The following is a 21,516-nucleotide window of genomic DNA, read 5'->3' as shown; positions in this document are numbered from 1 at the left end:
TAGTGGGATCATATCACACATCCTGGGATTTTATTTAGTGAAATTATATTTTTCCTGTTTTCTTTTTCATTTGCTTTTCTGCACTACCTGGGCTTCCTGGTCCATAACTCTGTAACCACCTGCTGCCCAGTAACCCATGAAATTTACTTTTATTTGTTTAATGAAAACTTATGTATTGCTAAGAGGATGTCGGCATGTTTTAAGCACTCGACAAACTTTAGGAATGTGGTGAACCCTGTGAATTTCTTTTCAGAATAATGTTTTTAAATACATAAAACAAAATGTATAGGAATACAAAGTAAATCAATTCTACTGAAATAGAGTTATCAAATCTTAAAGAAAACGCTGTGATATGAAATATCATTTATTTAATAACATTAAAAAGATTCAGTGTCAGGTCAAATAGCTGGTATGTTTCTAAAATAGTGATGAGCATAAATAACATTTTGAGATACCAGCAACACCTCTGATGTGATATGAAAATATTTGTAATTGTATTTTTAACACAGTCACAGGTACTGTGAATAATGCTGCAGTTTGTTGTCTACATTCATAGTTGGAGGAAGTGCTAAACTTCAGTTGGGTGTTGTGAAACTAATTCTAATTTGTGCACCTACCACAGGTCAGAATGACACCTTTTGGTGAGGGAATTCAAGGTATCTTGTACTCTGTCTTCGGAGCTCATAAGAAGGTAGTGTGGTATCCAGAGAAATCAAAGTTTATGTTACCATGTTGGTGGAGGAACACATGGGAATTGCTTTTGTACTGAATCTTAAAAAATGATATAAATGAAATCATTCACAAAACAGAAATAGACTCATAGACATAGAAAGCAATTTATGGTTACCAAAGGGGAAAGGGGATGGGGAGGAATGAAATAGGAATTTGGGATGAATAGATGCTCACTACTTTAAAATTTTTTTGTAAAAATTAATTTATTTTAATTGGAGAGTAATTACTTTACGATGTTGTGGTGGTTTCTGCCATACATCGACAAGAATCAGCCATGGTGCACATGTGTCCCAGTCCTGAACCCCACTCCCACCTCCCTCCCCACTCCATCCCTCTGGGTTGTCCCAGAGCACCAGCTTTGCGTGCCCTGTTTCATGCATCGAACTTGGACTGGTCATCTCTTTCACGTATGGTAATATACATGTTTCAATGCTATTCTCTCAAAGCATCCCACCCTTGCCTTCTCCCACAGAGTACGAAAGTATGTTTTTAAATCTGTGTCTCTTTTGGTGTCTCGCATATAGGGTCTTCATTAACATCTTTCTAAATTCCATATATATGTGTTAATATACTATACTGGTGTTTTTCTTTATGACTTACTTCACTCCGTATAATGGGCTCCAGTTTCATCCACCTCATTAGAACTGACTCAAATGTGTTCTTTTAAAAGCTGAGTAATTTTGCATTGTGTATATGTACCACAACTTTCTTATCCATTCATCTGCCAATGGACATCTAGGTTACTTCCATGTCCCAGCTATTGTAAACAGTGCTGCAATGAACATTGGGGTACATGTGTCTCTTTCAATTCTGGTTTCCTTGGTGTGTATGCCCAGCAGTGGGATTGGTGAGTTGTATGGCAGTTCTATTTCCAGTTTTTAAAGGAATCTCCACACTGTTCTCCATAGTGGCTGTACCAGTTTGCATTCCCACCAACAGTGTAAGAGGGTTCCCTTTTCTCCACACCCTCTCCAGCATTTATTGTTTGTAGATTTTTTTGATAGCAGCCATTCTGACTGGCGTGAGATGGTCCTCACGGTGGTTTTGATTTGCATTTCTCTGATAATGAGTGATGTTGAGCATCTTTTCATGTGTTTGTTAGCCATCTGTATGTCTTCTTTGGAGAAATGTCTGTTTAGTTCTTTGGCCCATTTTTTGATTGGGTCGTTTATTTTTCTGATATTGAGTTGTATGAGCTGCTTGTATATTTTTGATTAATTCTTTGTCTGTTGCTTCATTTGCTATTATTTTCTCCCATTCTGAAGGCTGTCTTTTTACCTTGCTTATAGTTTCCTTCGTTGTGCAAAAGCTTTTAAGTTTAATTAGGTCCCATTTGTTTATTTTTGCTTTTGTTTCCATTACTCTGGGAGGGGGGTCATAGAGGATCCTGCTGTGATTTATGTCAGTGTTCTGCCTGTTTTCCTCTAGGAGTTTTATAGTTTCTGTTCTTACATTTAGATCTTTAATCCATTTTGAATTTATTTTTGTGTATGGTGTTAGAGCGTGTTCTAGTTTCATTCTTTTACAGGTGGTTGACCAGTTTTCCCAGCACCACTTGTTAAAGAGATTGTCTTTTCTCCATTGTATATTTTTGCCTACTTTGTCAAAGATAAGGTGTCCATAGATGCGTGGACTTATCTCTAGGCTTTCTATTTTGTTCCATTGATCTATATTTCTGTCTTTGTGCCAGTACCATACTGTCTTGATGACTGTAGCTTTGTAGTATAGTCTGAAGTCAGGCAGGTTGATTCCTCCAGTTCCATTCTTTCTCAAGATTGCTTTGACTATTCGAGGTTTTTTGTATTTCCATACAAATTGTGAAATTATTTGTTCTAGTTCTGTGAAAAATACTGTTGGTAGCTTGATAGGGATTGCATTGAATCTTTGATTGCTTTGGGTAGTATACTCATTTTCACTATATTGATTCTTCCGATCCATGAACATGGTATATTTCTCCATCTATTTTTGTCCCCTTTGATTTCTTTCATCAGTGTTTTATAGTTTTCTATATATAAGTCTTTTGTTTCTTTAGATAGATTTATTCCTAAGTATTTTATGCTTTTCATTGCAGTGGTGAATGGAATTGTTTCCTTAATTTCTCTTTCTGTTTTCCCATTGTTAGTGTATTGGAATGCAAGGGATTTCTATGTATTAATTTTATATCCTGCAACTTTACTATGTTCATTGATTAGCCCTAGTAATTTTCTGGTGGAGCCTTTAGGGTTTTCTGTGTAGAGGATCATGTCATCTGCAAACAGTGAGAGTTTTACTTCTTTTCCAACCTGGATTCCTTTTATTTCTTTTTCTTCTCTGATTGCTGTGGCTAAAACTTCCAAAACTATGTTGAATGGTAGTGGTGAGAGTGGGCACCCTTGTCTTGTTTCTGACTTTAGGGGAAATGCTTTCAGTTTTTCACCATTGAGGATAATGTTTGCTGTGTGTTTATCATATATGGCTTTTATTATGTTGAGGTATGTTCCTTCTATGCTTGCTTTCTGGAGAGTTGTTATCATAAATGGGTGTTGAATTTTGTCAAAGACTTTCTCTGCATCTATTGAGATAATCATATGGCTTTTATCTTTCAATTTGTTAATGTAGTGTATCACATTGATTGATTTGCAAATATTGAAGAATCCTTGCATCCCTTGGTTAAAGCCCACTTGGTCATGATGTATGATCTTTTTAATATGTTGTTGGATTCTATTTGCTAGAATCTTGTTGAGGATTTTTGCATCTATGTTCATCAGTGATATTGGCCTGTAGTTTTCTTTTTTGTGGCATCTTTGTCTGGTTTTGGTATTAGGGTGATGGTGACCTCATAGAATGAGTTTGGCAGTTTGCCTTCCTCTGCAATTTTCTGTAAGAGTTTGAGTAGAATAGGTGTTAATTCTTCTCTAAATTTTTGGTAGAATTCACCTGTGAAGCCATCTGGTCCTGGGCTTTTGTTTGTTGGAAGATTTTTGGTTACAGTTTTGATTTTTTTGCTTATGATGAGTCTGTTAAGATTTTCTATTTCTTCCTGGTTCATAATTTTATAATTATAATTTTCTAAGATTGTAATTTTCTAAGAATTCGTCCCTTTCTTCCAAGTTGTCCATTTTATTGGCATATAGTTGCTGATAGTAGTCTCTTATGATCCTTTGTATTTCTGTGTTGTCTGTTGTGATTTCTCCATTTTCATTTCTGATTTTGTTGATTTGATTCTTCCTTTTTTTTCTTGTTGAGTCTGGCTAAGGGTCTGTCTATTTTATTTATCTTCTCAAAGAATCAGCTTTTACATTTTTGCTATCGTCTCCTTTTTTCTTTTTCATTATTTTTGCTCTGATTTTTATGATTTCTTTCCTTCTACTAACTTTGGGGTTCTTCATTTCTTCTTTTTCTAGTTGCTTTAGGTGTAAAATTAGGTTATTAATTGGCTCAGATGGTAAAGAATCTGCCTGCAATGCAGGAGACCCAGGTTCAATCCCTGGGTCTGGAAGATCCCCTGGAGAAGGGAATGGCAACCCGCTCTAGTATTCTTGCCTAGAGAATTCCATGGACAGAGGAGCCTGGTGGGCGACAATCCATGGAACTGCAAAGAGTCGGACATGACTAAGCAACTAATACTTGTTTCTTGAGGTAAGCTTGTATTACTATGAACCTTCCTCTTAGCACTGCTTTTACTGAATCCCATAGGTTTTGGGTTGCTGTGTTTTCATTTTCATTTGTTTCTATGTATATTTTGATTTCCTTTTTGATTTCTTCCATGATTTGTTGGTTATTCAGAAGCATGTTGTTTAGCCTCCATATGTTTGTATTTTTAATAGTTTTTTCCTGTTCAGTTCAGTGTAGTTGACATCTAATCTTACCTCATTGTGATCAGAAAAGATGCTTGAAATGGTTTCAATTTTTTTGAGTTTACCAAGACTAGATTTATGGCCCCAGGATGTGATCTATCCTGGAGAATGTTCCGTGTGCACTTGAGAAAAAGGTGAAATTCATTGTTTTGGGGTGAAATGTCCTATAGATATCAATTAGGTGTAACTGGTCCTTTGTATCATTTAAAGGTTGTGTTTCCTTGCTAATTTTCTGATTGGTTGATCTATCCATAGGTGTGAGTGGGGGTAGTAAAGTCCCTCACTATTACTGTGTTACTGTTAATTTCCCCTTTTATGCTTGTTAGCATTTGCCTTACGTGTTGAGGTGCTTTTATGTTGGGTGCTTATATATTTATAATTGTTATATCTTCTTCTTGGACTGATCCTTTGATCATTATGTTGTGTCCTTCTTTGTCTATTTTCTCAGTCTTTATTTCAAAATCTATTTTATCTGATATGAATATTGCTACTCTTAACTTTCTTTTGGTCTCCATTTGCATGAAATATCTTTTTCCAGCCCTTCACTTTCAGTCTGTATGTGTCCCTTGGTTTGAGGTGGGTCTCTTGTAGACAGCATACATAAGGGTCTTATTTTTGTATCCATTCAGCCAGTCTTTGTCTATTGGTTGGGACATTCAACCCATTTATATTTAAGGTAATTATTGATAAGTATGATCCCATTACCATTTACTTTGCCATTTTGGGTTCAATTTTATAAACCTTTTCTGTGTTTCCTGTCTAGAGCATATCTTTTAGCATTTGTTGAAGAGCTGGTTGCGTGGTGCTGAATTCTCTCAGGCTTTTCTTGTCTGTAAAACTTTTGATTTCTTCATATCTGATTGAGATACTCACTATTGTATAGATGAACAATGAGGCCCAACTGTATAACACAGGGAACTATATTCAGTATCATGTAATAATCTATAATGGAAAAGAATCTGAAAAATAATATGTGTATATATTTGTATACTATATATGTATATATGATAACTGAATCACTTTGCGGTCCATTTGAAACTAACACAACATTGTAAATCAACTATAGTTCAATAAAAAAAGAATCCCAGGTTTGAAGACAGACGCCTGCACATGGCATCTGAAAGGGCAGCTGGATGCATTTGAAGGAGTTCTGTGGTTTCTCATCTCCTGTTCTTTTCTCCAATGAATTCCTTCCCCAACTCAGTAAGGACCATCTAATTATAAAATCCACTCACTCAACTGTAGAAACCTTTTACCCAACTGTGAAAATGATTCACCCAACTGTAAAAATGAGAAACCAGGAATCACCTTTAGCTTCCTCCTTTCCCTCACCCTCATATCCAGCCCATCACCAGGGACCACCAGCTTTCCCTCTGAAAGTTCTCTCTGTCTCCACTGCCATCTCCCAATCCAATCCCCATAATCTCTGACTTAGTCTCTTGGATTCCACTTTTCTTTCTCTGTAACTTGTTCTACATAATGATTTTATAACCCATTCAGTTAATTATGGTCAATTAATCTATGACAAAAGAGGCAAGAACATACAATGGGCAAAAGGCAGTCTCTTCAATAAGTGATGCTGGGACAACTAGACAGATACATGGAAAAGAATGAAATTAGAACATTCTTTAACACCATACACAAAATAAACTCAAAATGGAATAACAACCTGTATGTAAGACCTGAAGCCATACAACTCCTGGAAGAAAGCATAGGCAGAATACTTTTTGACATATATGGTAGCAATGATTTTTTGTCTTCCAAGGCAAAGGTAACAAAAGCAAAAAGAAACAAATGGGACCTAATTAGACTTAAAAGTTTTTTTATAGCAAAGGAAACCATCAGCAATATGAAATGACAACCTACTAAATGAGAGGAAATATTTGCAAATAATATGATTGATAAGGGGCTAATATCTAAAATCTGTAGACAGTTCATACAACTCAACATCAAAAAACCAAACAACCCCATTTAAAAATGGGCAGAAGAACTAAATAGACTTTTTTTTCTAAAGAAGACATACAGTTATCCAACAGGCATGTGAAGAGATGCTAATGATCAGATAAATGCAAGAGAAGTACAAATACTGTATGATATTACTTATATGTGGAATCTAAAAAATGAAACAAATTAATGAATATCAGCAAAAAAGAAACAGGCTCACAGATATAGAGAACAAACTAGTCCAGTGGGGACAGGGAAGGAGAAGGGGCAAGATGGGGAATTAAGAAGTATGAACTACTATGTACAAAATAAACGAGCTACAAGATATATTGTACAACACAGGGAATACAACCAATATTTTATAATAACTTTAAATGGAGTATAACCTTTAAAAATTGTGACTCAGTATGTTGTACACCTGAAATGTACATAATATTGTAAATCAACTATATGTCAATAAAACAAACAAACAAAACCCACTTTAAACAAAAAGCACCTTCATGGATCACTGCCTTGTCGTGACAAAGGGGCTTGTGTAACTCAATGAAACTATGAGCCATGCCGTGCAGGGCCACCCAAGATGGACGGGTCATAGCAGAGAGTTCTAACAAAACGTGATCCACTGGAGGAGGGATTGGCAAACCACCCCAGTATACTTGCTGTGAGACCCTCACGAACTGTATAAAAGGCCAGAAAGATATGACACCAAAAGACGAGTCCCCCAGGTCTGAAGTGGCCCAGTATGCTCCTGGGGAAGAGTGGAGGAGAAGTACCAACTGTCCCGAGCGAATGAAGTGGCTGGGCCAGAGGGGACAGGTCAGTCCTCATCCCAGCTCCCGAGGAGGGTAGTGCCAAAGAATGTGCTAACCGTCGGACGATCGCACTCATCTCCCATGCTAGTACGGTCATGCTTAAAATCTTGCATGCTAGGCTTCAGCATTTTGTGAACCAAGAACTTCCAGATGTCAAAGCTGGGTTTAGAAAAGGAAGAGGAACTAGAGATCAAATTGCCAACATTTGCTGAATTATAGAAAAAGCAAGGGAATTTCAGAAAAACATCTATCTCTGTTTTATTGACTACGCTAAAGCCTTTGACTGTGTAGATCACGACAAACTATGGAAATCTCTTAGAAAGATGTGAATACCAGACCATTTTACCTGTCTCCTGAGAAACCTGTATGTGGGTCAAGAGCAACAGTCAGATCCCTGTTTGGAACACCTGATTTGTTGAAGATTGAGAAAAGAGTACAATACGGCTGTCTGCTGTCACCCTGTTTGTTTTAACTAATATGCTGAGCACATCATGAGAAATGCTGGGCTGGATGAGCTACAAGCCAGAATCAAGATAGGAGGGAGAAACATCAACAACCTCAGATATGTGGATGATACCACTCTAATGGCAGAAAGCGAAGAGCCTCTTGATGAGCGTGAAGGAGGAGAGTGAAAGAGACAGCTTAAGACTAAATACTAAAAAAACTAAGACCATGGCATCTGGCCCCAACACTACATGACAAATACAAGGGGGAAAGCTGGAAGTAATGACAGATTTCCTCTTCTTGGGCTCCAAAATCACTGTGGATGGTGATCGCAGCCATGAAATCAGAAGACAATTGCTTCTTGGCAGGAAAGCGATGACAAACCTAGGCAGTGTGTTGAAAAGCAGACATTACTCTGCTGACAAAGGTCCATGTAGTCAAGGCTATGGTCTTCAAAGTGGTCACATATGGTTGCCAGAGCTGGACTGTAAAGAAGGAAGAATACCAAAGAATTGATGCCTTCAAACTGTGGTGCTGGAGAAGACTCCTGAACATCCCTTGGACAGCAAGGAGATCAAAACAGTCAATCTCAAGGGAGATCAATCCTGAATATTCACTGGAAGTACTGATGCTGAAGCTGAAGCTCCAGTATTTTGGTCACCTGATGCCAACAGCTGACTCACTGGAAAAGACCCTGATGCTGGGAAAGATTGAGGGCAGAAGGAGAAGAGGGCATCAGAAGATGAGATGGCTGGACAGCATCACCAGTGCAATGAACGTGAACTTGGGCAAACTTTGGGAGATGATGAGGGACGGGAAGGCCTGGAGTGCTGCTGTCCATGGGGTCGCAAAGAGTCAGACATGACTGGGTGACTGAACAACAACAGCTATGTTGTATATCTGAAATGTATATAACATGGTAAATCAACTAAATGTCAGTAAAACAAACAAAAACCCACTTCAGGGTCATCCTCAACATTGCTCATTATTAAAGAAATGCAAATCAAAACTACAATGAGCTATCATCACACCCTGGTCAGAAAGGCCATCATCAAGAAAACCTACAAACAATAAAAGCTGGTTAGGGTGTGGAGAAAAGGGAACTTGCCCTATTGGTGGGAATGTAAGTTGATGCAGCCTCTATGGAGAACAATATGGAGAGTCCTTAAAAAACTAGGAATAAACCCCCATATGACCCAACAATCTCACTACTGGGTATATACCCTGAGGAAACTGTAACTGAAAAAGACACGTGTACCCCAATGTTCATTGCAGCACTGTATTTACAATAGCTAGGACATGTAAGCAACCTAGATGTCCACTGACAGCTGAATGGATAAAGAAACTGTGGTACGTATGCACAGTGGAATATTACTCAGCCATAAAAAGGAACACGTTTGACTCAGTTCTGATAAGGTGGATGGAACCTAGAGCCTATATTACAGAGTGAAGTGAGTCAAAGAGAAAAACAGACATCATCTATTAACACATGTATATGGAATCTGTTCATAGAAAGGTGATACTGATGAACCTATTTGCAGGGCAGCAGTGGAGATGCAGACACAGAGGACAGACTTGTGGACACCATTGGGGAAGTGGGATGAGCTGAGAGAGCAGCACTGAAACAGGTACATTACCGTATATAAAATTAGATAGCCGGTGGGACTTCACTCTGTGATGCAGGGAGCTGAAATCCGGTGCTCTGCGATAACCTAGGGGGTGGGATGGGGTGGGAAGGAGGGGACGTGCACCCACCTACAGCTGACGCGTGCTGATATGTGGCGGAAACCAGCACAATATCGTGAAGCAATTATCCTCCAACTAAACGTAAATAAATGTTAAAAAATAGAATAAAATCTAAACTTTTTTGTTTAAAAAACTTTGTTTACTTATTTATGGTTGCTCTGGGTTGTCATTGCTGTGCATAGGCTTTCTCTAGTTGCAGCCGGTGGGCTTGTCACCGTGGTGGCTTCTTTTACTGCAGGGCACAGGCTCCAGAGCATGGGGTCAGTAGCTGTGGTGCATGGGCTTAGTTGCTTCCTGGCACTTGGGATATTCCCAGACCAGCGATTAAACCCATGTCCCCTGCATTGGCAGGCGTATTCTTAACCACTGGACCACTACAGAAGTCTCAAACCCTTTAACATTGTGTAAATGCCTCACATGGTCTGACTCTTTCCTACCTTTCAGATCCAAGTGCTTCTTTCTCACTCTTGGCTTCTTCAGCTATACTGGCTTCCTTTTTGGTTCTCAAACATGCCAATCCTTTTGATGCCCCAGACCTTTCACATGCTATTTCCTCTGCCTAAATAAAATATGCTTTCCCTAGATCTTTGCATCACAAGATCCTTCTCAACCTTTGGGTCTTAGCTCAGATATTACCTTCTGATGATGGCTTTACCAAACTGCTCTGATGTGGTCTCCACTTTTTCAGTTTTCAACCATGATTCCTCTTAGACTTTAACATGCACACTTAAATGCATTGTTCTGATATGTAGAGTTAAGTAGTATTTCTATAGCCTTCCTTTAAATAATGTGAAAAATATAGTATGTTTTTTCTCTTTTTCTTTCTTCCTTTTCTCTGTCTCCAATCTTGATTTCAACTAGAATTTTAGTTTCAGATCATTTTGAATATTTTAACAAACAAAAAAATTTTTAAAGTTTACTTTATTTAGACTTAAGAATATTTTCTATAATATTTATACAAGTATCTATTCCTTTGGGTTTCATTTTCTTTTTTCTGAAGTTCATTTTTTTAATTCTTTCAGCATGGATCTGTGGGTAATAAATTGAGTTCTTGGATAGAAAGGTGGGTATATACATTTGCTAAAACTCATCAAACTCTATACATTTGGACTTTTCACTGTTAAGTTAGAGATATGGTATTGGGAAAATTTAATAGGTGAGGCAGTGGATACTGGTGAGAACTCAAGCTAAAGAAATTTGTCTTAGAATACAGCACAAAGAAATAAAGAAATGGAAAGCATGAATATGAACTCAGGAGAGAAAAAGAGAAGAGGGAGACAGAGTACATATTTAGAAGGTGTAACACTAAAGTAGTGGCAGTTTTGGGAGGAAAGGTAGCCTCTTGGAATTTCACTAAGTCATGTCTGACTCTTGTGACCCCACGGACTGTAGCCTGCCAGGCTCCTCTGTCCATGGGATTTCCCGGACAAGGATACCGGAGTGAGTTGCCGTTTCCTCCTCCAGAGGATCTTTCTGATCCAGGGATTGAACCTCCCTGCATCTGCTGTGTTGCAGGCAGATTCTTTACAGCTGAGTCACCTGGGAAGGATATACTCAGAAAAATAAAGGAAATTACCTGGAACAGAAGATAGATAGAAAAAGCCAACTGAGCAATATAATAATATTCATATTTGGGGGTTTTCCTGGTGTCTCAGATGGTAAAGAATCTACCTGCATTGCAGGAGACCCGGGTCCGACCCCTGTTTCAGGAAGAACCCCTGGAGTAGGAAATGGCAGCTCAGTCCAGTATTCTTGCCTGGAGAGCGCCATGGACAGAGCGCGTGGCATACAGTCCATGGGGTTGCAGTGTCTGACACGACTGAGCGGCTGACGCACACACCATGTCCGCGTTTAGGCGCATAGCGCTTGCTGAAGTAGGGAGAACAAAGGTTAGGTGTCAGAGCCGGGTTACCCACCGGGCAGTGTGTGCTGTGGGCCGTGTGCTCCACACACGCTTCTGAGCGCTTTCCGTGCAGCAGGCGTTGTGTCAGATGCCTCGTAATTTAGAGACATGCGCGCGAGAGAAACTGTCTAGAAGGAGCAGCAGACAGGCCGGTGGGTAACTGCCACTAAAGGCTGGTAGACGGAACGATGGAGCGCGCGCTCGCGGCTCGGCACCGGGGCTTCATCAGCCTGCTCACGGGAGGCCAGTGTTCCGTCCGACTGAGGTGAGAAACCTCGAAAGGAAAAATAACAGGCAGAGGAGTTTTCTTTTCAGAATACAGTCTTTAAATTGCTTTAGTAATAAGGTGTGGGCGTGAAAGTCTGGCAGCGGGGAAAACACAGGTGTGAGGTGCGTGGGCTGCGGTCTAGTTCCTCAGGTTGATGTGAGGCCCAAGTGGGCTTAGAAAGCTTTCAGTCACGGGCAACCATGAGAGGAACCACAGACCAAGGCAACACATCTGAGTCTCGCTGGTTTTCAGCTATACTTGTGAGGAAAAAAAGGGAAGGACCAAAGAACTGATACAGAATTTTCAGGGAAGAATACTTTCATTTTTATTTTAAAATTGAAGTACACTTGATTTACAATGTTGTATTAGTTTCTGGTATACAACAAAATGACTCAATTTATATATATATATTTTTTATATATATATACTTTGGTCACTTGATGCAAAGCACCGATTCATGGGAAAAGACCCTGATTCTGGGAAAGATGGAGGGCAGGAGAAGAAGCGGGTGACAGAGGATGAGATGGGTGGATGGAGTCACAGACTCGATGGGCATCAGTTTGAGCAAGCTCCAGGAGACAGTGAAGGACAGGGAAGCCTGGTGTGTTGCAGTCCATGGGGTCGCAAGAGTCAGACATGACTGAGCGGCTGAACAACAACAACAATAATATATACACTGCTCATATATACATATAAGCATTCAGATTCTTTTCCATTGTATGTTATTACATGATACTGAATAGCTCCTGTGCCATACAGTAGGTGCATGTTGTTTATCTATTTTAATAAATATTTATAAATAAATAAATAAATAAATATATATATATATATATATATATGGTAGTGTGTATCTGTTAATCCCCAACTCCTAATTTATCCCTCCCCCTCTTCTTCCTCCTATGGTAAAAGTAAATTTGTTTTATGTGTCTGTGAGTTATTTGTATAGAATACATTATTTCATAGTAGAATTCTTGGACTTAATGTTTTATGGCTTCTGCCTTCAAACGGGATAGAGAACAGGTGGGTTGGGTTGGTAATATACATGGAAAATCCTTTTGTGGCTGAAATCCGTAAGTAAGATGATGTTTAGCTAGACTTTGTTATTCAGCAGTTGATTTCTCAAAAAAAGATAACACTGGTACTGAAGGTAATTTCAAGTTTCATAAAGTAATTTAGCTGGAGACTAATATCCCTAAATCTATTTATGCAAGGAGCCCGAGACAATAGCTGAGTATACAGCAGAATCTGGATGAAGTGGAAACAAGACTACGCTCTTGGCTGCAGCTTCTCACACAGACCCTAGAGACACGGGCTGTGTCAGGCCTCCCAGGTGCTGCTGGTGGTCAAAGAATCCGCCTGCAATGCAGGAGACCTGGGTTCGATTCCTGGGTCGGGAAGATCCCCTGGAGAAGGGAATGGCCACCCACTCCAGCATTCCTGCAGGGAAAATCCCATGGACAGAGATGCCTGGCAGGTTACAATCCATAGGGTTGCAAAGAGTCGGACACGACTGAGTGACTAACACATCACTCCTTAGGCTTGTGAGAAAATGCTGAATGGAATTGGATGTCTTAAATTCTACCTTCTAAACATGGGTTCCGGTGGTGGTTCCATAGTGACAGGGTGACGTGGTGGAATGAGGGGGTATAATAAGCTGGTGAAGGGTTGTACCTTCATGGTCCAATCTGATTTCAGAAAGAAAATGCACAGGTAATTTTTATTAGCGTAAATAAACTTCTAGCATTTCATCTTGTGGCATTTAGGACTGAAATAGAGGACTGCTTGTTTTCCATCTTAGGCCGTTTGATGCTAAGGTCTGTGTTTTATCTCCATGCTCTGTTTTCCTAGGAGGCTCACATCTTGAGATGTGTACTGTGTCAGCCATTTCCACCTTCTCAAGGGTAAGTTGGTCATATTATTTAGTTTAGAAAACACAAAGGTGGCCATCATGTGACAGCGGACAGGTAAGTTTGTTAAGAAGTAGGAGTGCAGGATACAAACATGGGATGATTCTTTGGGAAATATTATGGAGCAAAATCATGAAATTTACCTTTCAGTCTGACCTCCTGTTTCTGAACACACAATCCTTCTTCCCACAGTCGGCACACTCTGGAATCGCTTGCTGCTGGATTTCTGATCTGTTAACTTATACAAATGAGTAGCAATGTGCTTTCCTTCCTAAAAGCATATTTGCCTTTAGAAACAAGCTATTTTGTTTAACTCAAGAAATGCATTCCTAAGAGGGCCATTCAAGGCTACAGGGAAAGAGTCATTTGAAGGACATTTGCGGAAGACCAGCCCTAGAAACGTCAGCTGGAGTCCCCAGGTTGGTAGAAGGAAGTTCAAAAGGAAAGGGAAGCTGTGTGTGGTGGGGGGAGGGATTGATAAGTAGGAACGGAAAAGACAAAAATGAGGGACGACACCAATGGATGCAAGTGGGGAAAAGGCAAACCAGGGGAATGATGTTGGAAAAATAATTACCTTTAGCTCTGGAGACTGTTCAATAACTCGTATCTTCAAACTTCTGAAGGGCAGGGTCACCCTTTTCCAGATTTGTGATGTTTGGCATAGATTTCAGAGAGGACTCATCCCAGGGCTGGAGAGATGTTGACGTTAATTTTTTGGCCACGTGTTTAAAATATTAATATTTAATTAGTGTTAAAATACTTTTCTTAGTGGAGTTGACCTTTGTTACAGTCTAGAATAACAGTAGGGACAGAAAGAAGATCTTTGGTTCCCTGGAGTTGGTGGTGGGAATGGGGATGAGCACAAATAGCAAGGGATTTGTTTTTGGAATGAGGGGAATGTTCTGAATTCTGGAGATGGTTGTATAATTCTGTGATTTAATAAAGATTATTGAGCTGTACATATACAGTGAGGGGAGTCTGTGATGCATAAATTACCCCTCATTAAAGCTGTTTTGGGGCTTCCCTGATACCTCAGTTGGTAAAGAATCCACCTGCAATGCAGGAGACCCTGGTTCGATTCTTGGGTCTGGACGATCCTCTGGAGAAGGGAGAGGCTACCCAGTCCAGTATTCTGGGGCTTCCCTGGTGGCTCAGCTGGTAAAGAATCTGCCTGCAGCGCGGGAGACCTGGATTCGATTCCTGGTTTGGGAAGATACCCTGGAGAAGCGAAAGGCTACCCACGCCATATTCTGGCCTAGAGAACTACATGGACTGTATAGTCCATGAGGTCACAAACAATGACAGAGTGACTTTCACTTTCAAAGCGATTTTACAAAAGAAAAAAGTCATGGCCATTTTAATAATCAAATATGTAGAAGAGAGAATAAAATGGATTATTATAGTTTACATGTATTAACTTCTGTGTGCAGAATTCTATATTAAGCATTCTGTATTGTGTAATGTCATCCTTTCATCATCTAATCATCTAGGCATAACTGTTCTCACTTTTCTGATGGGGAAATTGAAGCTCCAAGATGAATAGTAAATTGCCGAAGATCACAGAACTAGGAAGTGATGTAACTAAGATTCAATTTTTTTTTCTACCTATTCTGGATCTTGTATTCTTAACCACTCTGTACAAATGCCTCACCTCTACAACACACTTGACTTTGGAAAATAGACCCACCCTTGTGCATGTGAAATGACTGTTTTGCATAAGACTGTGTATTTTGCTGTCTGTCCCGTGTTGTGCTCAGTCGCTCAGTCGTGTCCGACTCTTTGCGGCCCCGTGGACTGTAGCCCACCAGGCTCTTCTTGTCCATGGAATTTCCCAGGCAAGAACACTGGAGTGGGTTGCCACTTCCTACTCCAGGGGATTCTGTCATTTAGTGCCCTTAAATAAATTCCTTGTTGACTGAGAATCTGGGGGTGGAAGGAGTATTGGCTTCGAAGTCATACAGCTTTAGGCTAGTTAGGCATACTGTTCCGTCACTCTCTGGCATGAGACTCTGGTTGAGACTCCAGCTCTGAGTCTCCATGTTCTCATTGGTCCTGTGAAGATTACGTGAGACACTTGAGAGCCTGCAGCAGCTCGCTGTATGGAGGCTGGAGCCCAGTATATGTTAGCGCTCTGCCTCCCCTATCTCTCCTTCCTCCTCCTCCATCTCACCATGAGTGTGCTTTCTCCTCCCCCACCATCTCTTCTCCATGCTATACTGTTTAGTCGCTAAGTCACGTCTGACTCTTTGGGACCCCATGGACTATTACCCACCAGGCTCCTCTCTCCATGGGACTTTGAGGGCAAGAATCCTGGAATGGGTTGCCATTTCCTTGTCCAGGGGATCTTCCTCACCCAGGGATCAAAAATGCATCTCCTGCACTGCAGGCAGATTCTTTACCACTGAGCCGTCAGGGAAGCTCCCATGTAGCCTACCAGGCTCCTCCGTCCATGGGATTTTCCAGGCAAGAGTACTGGAGTGGGGTGCCATTGCCTTCTCCATGCTACTCAGTCAAGGTTATATTTATATCCGTATACCCTAGGTTTTCCCACTTAGGGTTTTTGGGGATTTAATTTCTTCTACTTTACCTTCTCCTATATACATTTATATGGTGACTCAGATGGTAAAGAATCTGCCTGCAGTGAAGGAGACCTGGGTTTGATTCCTGGGTCAGGAAGATCCCCTGGAGAAGGTACTGGCAACCCACTCCAGGATTCTTGCCGGTGAAATCCTATGGACCCAGGAGCCTGGTTGGCTACAGTCCATGGCGTTGCAAAGAGTCGGACACAACTGAGTGACTAACGCTTTCTGTCATATACATTTAATAATGCTCAAGTTTGGCTATCACATTGTTTTAATTCTCAGTGCATTGTTTAAGGTAGATTGCCTTTTTTAGATGGTTGGATGGCATCACTGACTCAATGGACAGGGATTTGAGCAATCTCCAGGAGATGGTGAAGGACAGGGACGCCTGACATGCTGCAGTCCATGGGGTCACAAAGAGTTGGATAGGACTGAGCAACTGATCAACAACCATCTGTTTTAGGTGGCCTTTCAGAAACTTGGAAGGTCGACAAACGACCTGTCCCATCATTCAGTGTCGCATTCTCTCCGGATTGTGAAGCGGTGTTTACTGCATGAGCCATGACACATTTTTGTCATCATTGTGTTGTCAATTTCAATTAAGGCTGAGATCACCCGATGAATAGATGGGGGTGGTCAGGAGAGGGTCAGATAGGCTGATGGTCGCTTTGGCAGCCTGACGTATTCTTCAGACCAATTTACAAGGCTGTTTTAATTACCTTGGCAACTCTCCTTGAAACCCTCTCCAAGTTCTTCACATGAAAGTCTTCTCATCAGCAACAACCCAAATTATCAGTGATTAAAATGCCATAAACCTCCCAGTTCTATGCTGAGCTCATCATATGGATGAACTCTAAGGTTTTCATAGTCTGAGATGTCAAGTTGATTCTCTGGTTGCCATTGGAAACACTTTGGATCTTTTAAAAACACCAAATCAACTCTCCAGGTCAGTTCATATTCATATTGTGACTACTGAATAAATAAAATTGGATTAAAGAATCTTTTATGCAGAATTAAAAGGGGCTTTTTGTCAGAAATTGGTACATTATTAGTTGGCTCTGAGAGATTTATCATAAGAGGTAGACATCTAGGTTGTATTACTCAAGTAAATATAGAATTAAATGTCATTTTGACTTGATTGAGACCTAGGGGATATAAATAAAAATAAGTATGTCCTTAGTTCAGTTCAGTTCAGTCGCTCAGTCGTGTCCGACTCTTTGTGACCCCATGAATTGCAGCATGCCAGGCCTCCCTGTCCATCACCAACTCCCGGAGTTTACCCAAACCCATGTCCATTGAGTCAGTGATGCCATCCAACCATCTCATCCTCTGTCGTCCCCTTCTCCTCCCGCCCCCAATCCTACCCAGCATTAGGGTCTTTTACAATGAGTCAACCCTTCGCATGAGGTGGCCAAAGTATTGGAGTTTCAGCTTCAACATCAGACCTTCCAGTGAACAGCCAGGATTGATCTCTTTTAGGATGGATTGATTGGATCTCCTTGCAATCCAAGGGACTCTCAAGAGTCTTCTCCAACACCACAGTTCAAAAGCATCAATTCTTCGGCACTCAGCTTTCTTCACCGTCCAACTCTCACATCCATACATGACCACTGGAAAAACCATAGCCTTGACTAGACGGACTTTTGTTGGCAAAGTAATGTCTCTGCTTTTAAATATGCTATCTAGGTTGACCATAACCTTCCTTCCAAGGAGTAAGCGTCTTTTAATTTCATGGCTGCAGTCACCATCAGCAGTGATTCTGGAGTCCAAAAAAATAAAGTCTGACACTGTTTCCACTGTTTCCCCATCTATTTCCCATGAAGTGATGGGACCAGATGCCATGATCTTAGTTTTCTGAACGTTGAGCTTTAAGCCAACTTTTTCACTCTCCTCTTTCACCTTCATCAAGATGCTCTTTAGTTCTTCTTCCCTTTCTGCCATAAGGGTGGTGTCATCCGCATATCTGAGGTTATTGATATTTCTCCCGGAGATATTACTCTGATTTATATCAGAGTATTCTGCCTATTCTTCTAGGAGTTTTATGGCTTCCAGTTTATTATGTAGTCAACTTGGGTGGGTTGATGGTGGGCCACTGACTTAGAGATTGGCATGGTTAGTCATGCCTCAGGAAATATGGTGTGCTGAGGGCCTGAAGCTTAAATAATTATGGGGTGCTCCTCAAGAAAGAATTTGACATTAGGTACAGGACATTGGAAGGGGCTCACGTGAATGCTGGGTCCTGAAATCTAAGTTTTACTAGCCTCCTCAAACGTCTCCCTGTGCAGAGGATATTAAATGCAGTGGCTGCAACACTAATCTTGGTAGGAGATAACAAGAACTAGAGGTAGAAATGGCAGAGGAAATTGGGAAGATGGAACAAACATCAGACTCTATTGAGAGAAAAGTTCAGGGCTTGACAACTGGGAAGCTAAAATTACACAGTTTACAGCATCTGATGGAGGCAAAGAAGAGGAAGAGACAAAGATAGATCTGAGATTTACAGTTTATAAGTGAGAAAAGGAGGTGAAGACATAAACAGAAAAAGAAAACACAAGGGCAGGTGCAGGTTTTCCAAGGAAGAGGATGCAATCAATTTTGAACAGGGTGAGTTTAGGATGGTCTAGGTGAAGATATCCAGCTGGTCACCGAAAATGAGAATAAGAGATTAGGAAAGAAGTCTGAATTTGGGGGTCACCTACATCAACATGAGTATTGTGAGAGAATTAGATTATCAAGAGAGATGATGCTGAGAGATCTGAAGTCTCTCTGGAGTTGCCTCCTTATTTGGTAGAGGTTAAAGTGAAAAAATTCTCCCCATTGAATGGGTGTTCTTATTTGTTTTCTGACTGCCAAATCTGTTTATGAATATCCCTTAACTTTAGCAGATTATTTGGCGTGAAACTTTTTTTTTTTAAGATTCCTCATCCTATTAGTTTATGGTATTTTGAATAATGGGTAATAATCAATGGGGTGACTATTTACTCAAGAATACAAAGGAGGGCCACACATAACTGCATTGACAAGAGTACCAGAGTTTGGGAAAGAGTCCCTGAGTAACTCTTTTAGAGGGGCTTCCCTGTAGCTCAGACGGTAAAGAATCGGCCTGCAATGCAAGGAAAGATCCCCTGGAGAAGGGAACGGCTACCCACTGCAGTATTCTTGTCTGGAGAATCCCATGGACAGAGGAACCTGGTGGGCTACAGTCCATGGGGTCGCAAAGAGTCAGACACAACTGAGCAACTAACACAACACACTCCATTTACAGTCATTATAAAATATTGGCTATATTACCTGCTTTGTTTTGTTTTTTGCTTATTATATATATAATATAATATAATATAATAAATATAATATAATATAATAGTTTGCACTTCTTAATCCCCTACCTGCAGCCATGAAATTAAGATGCTTGCTTCTTGGAAGAAAAGCTATGGACAACCTAGACAGCATATTAAAAAGTAGAGGCATTACTTTGCCGACAAAGGTCCGTCTAGTCAAGGCTATAGTTTTTCCAGTAGTCATGTATGGATGTGAGAGTTGGACTATAAAGAAAGCTCAGCACTGAAAAACTGATGCTTTTGAACTGTGATGTTGGAGAAGACTCTTGAGAGGCCCTTGGATAGCAAGGGGATCCAACCAGTCCATCCTAAAGAAAATAAGTCCTGAGTGTTCATTGGAAGGACTGATGCTGAAACTCCCAATATTTTGGCCACCTGATGCAAAGAACTGACTCATCTGAAAAGACCCTGATGCTGGCAAAGATTGAGGGCAGGAGGAGAAGGGGATGACAGAGGATGAGATGGTTGGATGGCATCACCAAGTTGATGAACATGAGTTTGGGCAAGCTCCGGGAGTTGGTTATGGACAAGGAAGCCTGGAGCACTGCAGTCCATGGGGTTGCAGAGCGTCGGACACAACTAAGCAACTGAACTGAAGACTTTTTTTTTTTTTTGCTTATTATACACACAATATAATAGTTTGTACTTCTTAATCCCCTACCTCCATATTGCCCTTTCCCACTCCCCTCTCCTCACAGGTAACCACTGGTTTGTTCTCCATATATGTGAGTCTGCTTCTTTTTTGTTACATTCACTAGTTTGTTGTATTTTTTAGATTCCACATATAAGTGATATCATACAGTATTTGTCTTCCTTTGACTTATTTCACTTAACATAATTCCCTCCAAGTCTATGTTGCTGCAAATGGCAAAATTTCATTCTTTTTTATTGAGTAAAACTACTTTTTATGCTTCTTTATTATCCATTAAATGTTACAGCTATCACCCTAAAATTTAATATTTAAATAAATTATTCATATTCATTCTGACTTAGGGCACCTGTTTCTTAAGATGACATTTACTGTGTTTTTCAGTCTCCTTTCATGAAGCTACGGAAGTTTGTGAAGTATATGCCTCCACCTCCTGACAGATAACCTTTAAATCTGTCTTACTTCCCTAGTATTTACAAGTACTCTACCTCAGAAGGGGTGAAACCTCTAGAACTGGAAGGAAAGAACTCTTGAGAGGCATATAATTATAAATAATAGTTATTCTCTTTTACTGTAATTACTGTTCCATTTTAGAGTTTCCATCTGCCCCTTCATGATTCCTTCTGACACTAACAGGATCTAGGAGGTTTGGTTCAAGCTTTGGGGAGAAATACATATACTTTTTGAGAACGTTTAATTATCTAGTCTCAAATGGTTGGTAGAAGAAAACAGGATATTTGTTCAGTCCAGTATGTTGATATCTACCCAATTAGTCAACTCTTTGTAAGAAGCTTAGTTACAAAACACACATTTTAGTGTGTATTTTATTATGCACATTTATTATATAATATTTCATTATGTACATTATATTATTGTATTTCTCTATTGCCTTAATGATTTTTTTCATGAGTTCTCTCAGTAATTATTTTTGCTGAGTATTTTGAGAGGCATATGCCCCTTCTCAACATCTGTGGAATTATTTGAACCATGGGAGAAGTAACTTTGTCAGAAAGTTTATTCAAAAAAATACTATAAAGTGGTGGTTTCCTGCCTGGTTCATTAGCAGAATCACCTGGGAGACTCAAAATACATGAGTTTACATATCTGCAACCATCAACATTTTATACTTTTTCTTAGGTTGACATGCAATTCCTTCTTTCCCTCTTTATGTTTTACTGAGATATGCCATCTATTCTTATGGCTCAAGTTATTGCCTGTATTCTGAAGATCCACAGATTTATGTCCCGAGTCTAGTTATTTTACTTGACTCCAACCACACGTTTAGCATTTCCCTTTGTATGATTCATTATGTCTCAGATTTAATGTGTCCTGAACTCATGGTTCTCCACTTCACC

At 40.1% G+C, this 21,516-nt stretch overlaps 2 long non-coding RNA genes across 2 annotated transcripts in view; one reads left to right on the top strand and one right to left on the bottom strand.

The window, feature by feature from the left end:
- Nucleotides 1-14,482, bottom strand: part of LOC145533012 (uncharacterized) — a 32,038-nt gene extending 17,556 nt beyond the window's left edge. The window contains exons 1-3 of the long non-coding RNA XR_014073760.1: nt 14,167-14,482; nt 13,736-13,830; nt 11,431-11,691 (exon numbers count right to left, since the gene is read on the bottom strand). This is a non-coding gene — a long non-coding RNA (uncharacterized LOC145533012). The remainder of the gene's footprint in view (nt 1-11,430; nt 11,692-13,735; nt 13,831-14,166) is intronic.
- Nucleotides 5,578-21,516, top strand: part of LOC145533014 (uncharacterized) — a 46,069-nt gene continuing 30,130 nt past the window's right edge. The window contains exons 1-4 of the long non-coding RNA XR_014073766.1: nt 5,578-9,396; nt 10,537-10,577; nt 13,534-13,586; nt 13,785-14,011. This is a non-coding gene — a long non-coding RNA (uncharacterized LOC145533014). The remainder of the gene's footprint in view (nt 9,397-10,536; nt 10,578-13,533; nt 13,587-13,784; nt 14,012-21,516) is intronic.

This window comes from Giraffa tippelskirchi, chromosome 2 (genome assembly GCF_054371585.1).
Source record: "Giraffa tippelskirchi isolate mGirTip1 chromosome 2, T2T-mGirTip1v1.2.pri, whole genome shotgun sequence".
NCBI lineage: Eukaryota > Metazoa > Chordata > Mammalia > Artiodactyla > Giraffidae > Giraffa > Giraffa tippelskirchi.
Note: the sequence above shows the minus strand (reverse complement) of the source record. Positions and strands in the feature narration are given on the sequence as shown.